We start from the raw sequence: 6,259 nt of genomic DNA on the forward strand, positions 1-6,259 counted from the left end.
CCAACAAAGAGAGCAAATAAAATCATACCTAATCCACTCCTTCAGCAGTATTATGAGAGAGAATATCATGACACTCAAATTCTCTGTAAGTAGAGAAAAAACAACTCCAGCTGAGCTCCTGATGCCTACCTACCACTACAAGCCTGTGGGTGAAAAGAGTGGAGGAGGCAATCCTTAAGAGACTATGAAAAGATCAAAGGGCACAGATAACTGAAACATGGTACAAACAAAAGCATCCCCAGAAAGAGAAAAATCCAGCAGTAAACACTAATAACAGGGGAGAACTTGGTAATTAACAATACCAGCTAAAGGGAAGGGGTTTGAGGATGACGGCACCAGAAGCAACAGTCTCTGAGAAGCATTACTCAGGGGAAAAATCAGTTGTACAGGAAAGGAGATGTAACCCTTGGAAACATAGCAGTAAAAGAAAAGTAGAATGTGAGAAAAGAAAAAGATATTTACTAAATTAAATAAAATAATTAAAGAAACAAAAAAAACAAAGCACACAATTTTTTGTCTTCCTGACACTATCAAACAACATCATCCATAAAAGCAACTCAGAGGGTAGAAACATCAGAATAGAGAATTGTCAAACTAGGAGCACTGACTACAAAATGAATAGACATACAAATAGCAGACCACATCCATACAAAAACTGGAGAACAACTCAGAAAATGTGAGTTGAGGCATTTTAGTCAACAAAACCCCTCCCCACAAAATCAACCACAAAGCTGAAGAAATTGTCATAAAATACTCCAAACAGAATTAAACACTTTTACACAAATATTTGTAAGTATGAAAAAGTCTTGAACTACAAAAACAAAAATCAAGAACGGAAATAGAGGGGAATGGGAAAGAAGAAATAAAATGAAAGCTGATTGAATTCAAGAAAGAGAGAAAAAGATAAAATTATATCAGAAATCAAAAGGTACCCAAAATTAGATTCAAATGAGAATTAAAAAAAAAAAGAAATAAAGAAAGAAGTAAAAATGAACTCTCAATAGTGTAAACACAGAGATCCATACCCTGACATTTTTTGAAAGACAAATGGAAAAGAAAATCTTGAAAGCAGCAAGATAAAAATGAATTGTCCTCTACAAGAGAATCCAACTAGATTAACAGCTGTCTTTTCATCAGAAAAGATAGAGGCTAAAACAGGTGGGATGAAATATCCAAAGTGCTAAGAGAATCTGTCAACCAAGAATCTTGCATCTAGCAAAACTGTCTTTCAAAAATGAAGGGAAAATAAAGTTGTTCCCAGATAAACAAAAGCTGAGAGAAGTCATTACTAGAAGATCCACCTTATGGCAGAGAAATAAACTGGCATTGGCCTTGTCAAAAATAACATACAAAACAAGGCAACAACTGACCCACTGTTTTAGTACATTTTGTGTCACTATAACAGAATATCTGAGACTGGGTAATTTATAAACAGGAGAAGTTTATTTGGCTCACAGTTCTGGAGACTGGGATGTTCAAGAGGATGGCATCAGCATCTGGTGAGGACGTTCATGCTGCATCATCCCATGGTGGAAAGTGGGAGGGCAAGAGAGGACAAAAGCGAGAGAGCAAGAGAAGGCCAAACTTATTTTTATATCAGGCTCACTCTTGAGATAAATAACCCACTCCCATCATAATGACACTAATCTGTTCATGAGGTTAAAGCCCTCATGACCTAGTCACCTCTTATTAGTCCCCACCTTCCAACACTGTTGCATTGGGGATTAAGTTTCCAACACATGAACTTTCAGGGACATATTCAACACATAGTAACAACATTTTCAAAAAAAACTAAAAATGTGTAAATTAAGAATATTGTATCCATCCAAACTGTTCTTCAACAATCAATGCTGTAAATAGATGTCTTTGAGCATGCAAGAACTCAAGAAATTATTTCCTAATGTACTCATGTGCCCTTCTCAAAAAATCTCCTGAAAAATGAACTTGATCCAAATAAGAAATAATGGCAGATAGTTTGGCAAAGAACAATACATTGTCTTGTAAGGTAGTAGAGATTTCATTCCCTCAAATGGATTGCAGGAGGGACACAAGAAATAATACAGTCTCTATGGAGGGGAGTTTTTCAATATCTAATAAAAGTACATATGCATTTAGCTATTTATCCAGCAACTCCACATCTAGAAATTTACTGTGAAGATAGCTCTCCAACATATGGAAATACATGTGTGGAAGAGGCTATTTATTGCAGCATTATCTATCATGGCAAAATATTGGAAGCTATCCAAATGTTGGGCATAGGAGATTGAAAAAAACTATGATACATACACATATGGAGTATTACACAGCTATGAAAAAGAAAAAGAACAATATGAACTTATATGGAGAATTTTCAGGAGATATTGTTAACTGAAAAAAGCACAGTACAAAACAATACACAGAGTATGTGCCTTTTCTGTAAGAAAGAAAGAGGAAAACAAGAAAGCATGAATTTACCTGCTTATCCTTACAAAAGGAGTTCAAGAAAGATTAATTAGAAAGCAATGAAGTTGGTTACCTCCAAGGGGTTGGGAGCAGAGTGGACAGGGTCGAAGGGATGTGAGAGGGAGTAACGCTTCTCTGAGGATAACTTCCCATTTAATTTTTCTTTCAGAAGGTTGTTAATGTCCTGACAAGATTAAATCAACAAGGTTAGGAAAGAGGAAAACTGAAGCTGAAATCAAACTAAAACAAGTGAACCCAATTGTAATTCAAATAAATAATCACACAGAAGGAGAAAAAGAGAGAGAGATTGAATCTAAGTCATGTGTGAACACAATATTTTATTATATACCCTCAGGTTTGGGGAGACAAGGGGAGAAGGAGAAAAACAAACAAACCCTGAACTTTTTTTTTTTTTTTTTTTTTTTTTGGAGACAGAGTCTTGCTCTGTTGCCCAGGCTGGAGTGCAGTGGCACGATCTCGGCTCACTGCAGCCTCTGTCTCCCAGGTTCAAGCAATTCTCCTGCTTCAGCCTCCCAAGTAGCTGGGACTACAGGTGCATGCTGCCACGCCCGGCTAATTTTTTTTTTTTTTTGTATTTTAGTAAAGACGGGGTTTCACCGTGTTGCCCAGGCTGGTCTCGAACTCCTGAGCTCAGGCAATCCGCCCGGCTAGGCCTCCCAAAGTGCTAGGATTACAGGCATGAGTCACTGCACCTGGCCCAAACCCTGAACTTTTAAAATGCGTTTGGGCCAGGCACGGTGGTTCACGCCTGTAATCCCAGCACTTTGGGAGGCCAAGGCAGGTGGATCATGAGGTGAAGAGATCAAGACTATCCTGGCCAATGTGGTGAAATCCCATCTCTACTAAAAATACAAAAATTAGCTGGGCGTGGTGGCACGCACTTGTAATACCCCTACTCAGGAGGCTGAGGCAGGAAAATCGCTTGATTCCAGGAGGCAGAGGTCACAGTGAGCCGAGATTGCACCACTGCATGCCAGCCTGGTGACAGAGTGAGACTCTGTCTCAAAAAAAAAAAAAAAAATACAATTGGATGTGTTTAGTGACAAAGAGAAGCAATTGTGAAACTATTTCAGATGCATTACAGGATTGAGCAAATGAATAAGTATGTTGATGTTGCTGAGAGTCAAATTCTAATTATAAAAGCAATGAGGATGAACAACCCTGTGCAGTGGATTACAATTGGAGGTATAAATGTCAACACATGCTTTCTAAACTAGAAATGGAATACGTAGGTGTTTGCATGTATGCATGTATATGTGTAGATTGATGTATATATGTGTGTGTACATGTACATGTATGTATCCATATTTACATGGGTGTAAGATATGCATATATTTTCTACCTCTGCCTCTGGAGCCATGCCAATAGCAATTTTTATGCCTAGCACCCAGATATTGGTCTCTGTGCCCATTCCTCACTAACAAATACCAAGGATTCTCAGAAAAACAGCTGATTCTGAGGCTGGGTCAAGGAAAGTACAGGTAAGCATGGAACACCTTGTTTTTCCAGATAGTAAAAATGTACTTAAAAAAATTTCATGGGAGCATGTCACAAGATTCAGGTTTCAGTTGGAAAAGTCTATCACTGGCCAAATCTGAGACAATTTGATGACTAAAACAATTAGGAATAGTAAAAAAGTACAGACTATTAGAAAAACTATGTCCATGAGTCCATACCAGTAACAAATAAAGAAATAGGAGAGAGGAGTATTCTTGCTTATGGAACTGACCGATAAAATGTGGAAGGAGTGCAGTTTTGGAAACATCACACTTTGTTATCATCATAGCAAAGACTGATTCAAGTAAACTATCAGTGGATGCTAAATCCTGGGGAAATTTTTCATGAGAAACAGGATATTTGCATGGTCTTAGGTAACTCCTCACAGATTGTTTATGTGCTTCAAAATAATATAATAATGGGGAGGAGAAATTGGACAAAACCTACACCAGGGGAGCAAAATCGGTGTTGCCAATGATGGGCAGATGGACATGATGTGTCTCTAGATGTGAAACCGTGAGAAAGACTCAACATCGCTTATGTAGTATTTCAGTCTGGCACATATATCTCCATCTGACCACGTGGAATCATCAGAGGAACCCCAAATGGGGAACATTCTGTATTCTTCAAAGAAGTCAATGCTATAAAAGACAAAGAGAGGCTGCAGAAATGTTCCAGATTAAAAGAGACTAAAGAGACATGAAAACCAAATGCAGTATGTGATCTTATACTATATCCTGTACAGGAGAGGGGAAGAATCTATAAAAGACATTATTGGGTCAACTGACAACACTGGAATGCAGATGTTAGATTTCATTAACATATTGTATTACAATTAAAGGTACTGAAGTGGCTAACTGTACTGAGGTTTTGTCATAGAATATTCTTAGTAATAAAAACATGCTGAAGGTTTTAGGGGTAGAGTGCTATGATAATGTAATGCAACTTACTCTAAAATGGCTCAAAAATATTATATGTGTATGTTTTATGTGTGTGATTATTCTTGTGTGTAGGGAGAGATAGAGACAGAGGGAGAGGGAAACAGAAGAGAGATAGAGACAGAGAGAGAGAGAAACAGATAGAGGAGGCAAATAATAAAACTGATGAGACTAAACGTTAACATTAGGTGAATCTGAACAAAGGGTACATGAGTATCCCACACAGTATTCTTATTATTGCAACTTGTCCATAAATTTGAAATTATTTTCAAATAGACAATAATTTTAAATGTTTGAAAAAATCTTAGAAATTAGATGAATCAAATTATATCACTCCCATTTAAAACCCTTTAACAGCTTTCCAGTGCTCTTAGGATCCAATCCAAGCTGCTCTTCCTAACACCTAGAGGATGCATCCCTCGCTACCAGCCCCACCCAATCTTGGCGGCTCTCCTCCCACAACCTGCCACACTCATCCTCCATCTGTTTGGAACTCTTTCAGGCTTCAAGGGTTTTCAAATCAGGCTTCAAGGATGGGGGAGGGGGAGGTTGTTTTTACCTACCCAGAATCCATTTTCCCTCTGGTAAAATCCTCCCACCGTGGGTTTCTGCACCCTCAGTGCCAAGCAGGACATGGGGCCATGAGAATGGTGAGGGCATAGCTTAGAATGAAACTACTACACAGGGAAGCAGAGCTGCGAGGTGAAGAGCAGGACCAAATCCTGACCACGTCATTCGAATCTTTGACTTAGCACTGGTGGGAATGAAATCTGACCTTTGACTTTTTGCTGCCGTTCCCTCTGCCTGGAAGGCCTTTGCCCTCTCTCTTCATATGACTAACTCTTTTCATCCCTAGGTCCCAGCTTAAATGAAGCCCTCCAAATGCTTTCATGAGCGTCCTACCTAAAGGAGGTCGCCTCTCCAAATGTGTTTTTCTTAGCCCCTTGATTTTTTTATTTTTTTTATTTTTTGGCCTCTTCACACATAACACAATTTGGACCATTTCATTTAGTTTTTATGTTTATTTCTTTTTAAATTGTTCCCCCTATTTGAGTTAAGGCAGGGGTTTATAAGGTGGTTTCAGGCTGCTTTTGTTCCCCAGGGCCTGGGATGTTACCTGATCACATAGCAGACACTCACTATGAATTAAATAAATGAGTACATCTTTTTTCCTCATTACACTAGGTCTTTTAATACTGAAGAATCTACATTGTTCAAGAGAGGAAAAAATATGAATTGGCACATAATATTTAGGCCTAGAAACTATTTTGCTAAATTATAAGATCACTAAGGAATATGTTTTATTGCATTTTGTTTTCTGCTCATCCCAAATATCTTGCATTGTGTCTTATACATAGCAT

General features: G+C 38.2%; 1 long non-coding RNA gene across 1 annotated transcript; it reads right to left on the reverse strand.

Moving 5' to 3' along the window:
- Positions 1-1,421: 1,421 nt before the first annotated feature.
- On the reverse strand, positions 1,422-5,589 carry LOC112206242 (uncharacterized). Its single transcript, XR_002940439.2, has 3 exons — positions 5,462-5,589; positions 2,516-2,626; positions 1,422-1,514 (listed from the first exon to the last, which is right to left on the reverse strand). It is a non-coding gene; the product is annotated as an uncharacterized LOC112206242 (long non-coding RNA).
- Positions 5,590-6,259: the final 670 nt, after the last annotated feature.

The sequence above is a fragment of the Pan troglodytes genome, chromosome 17 (genome assembly GCF_028858775.2).
Source record: "Pan troglodytes isolate AG18354 chromosome 17, NHGRI_mPanTro3-v2.0_pri, whole genome shotgun sequence".
Lineage (NCBI taxonomy): Eukaryota > Metazoa > Chordata > Mammalia > Primates > Hominidae > Pan > Pan troglodytes.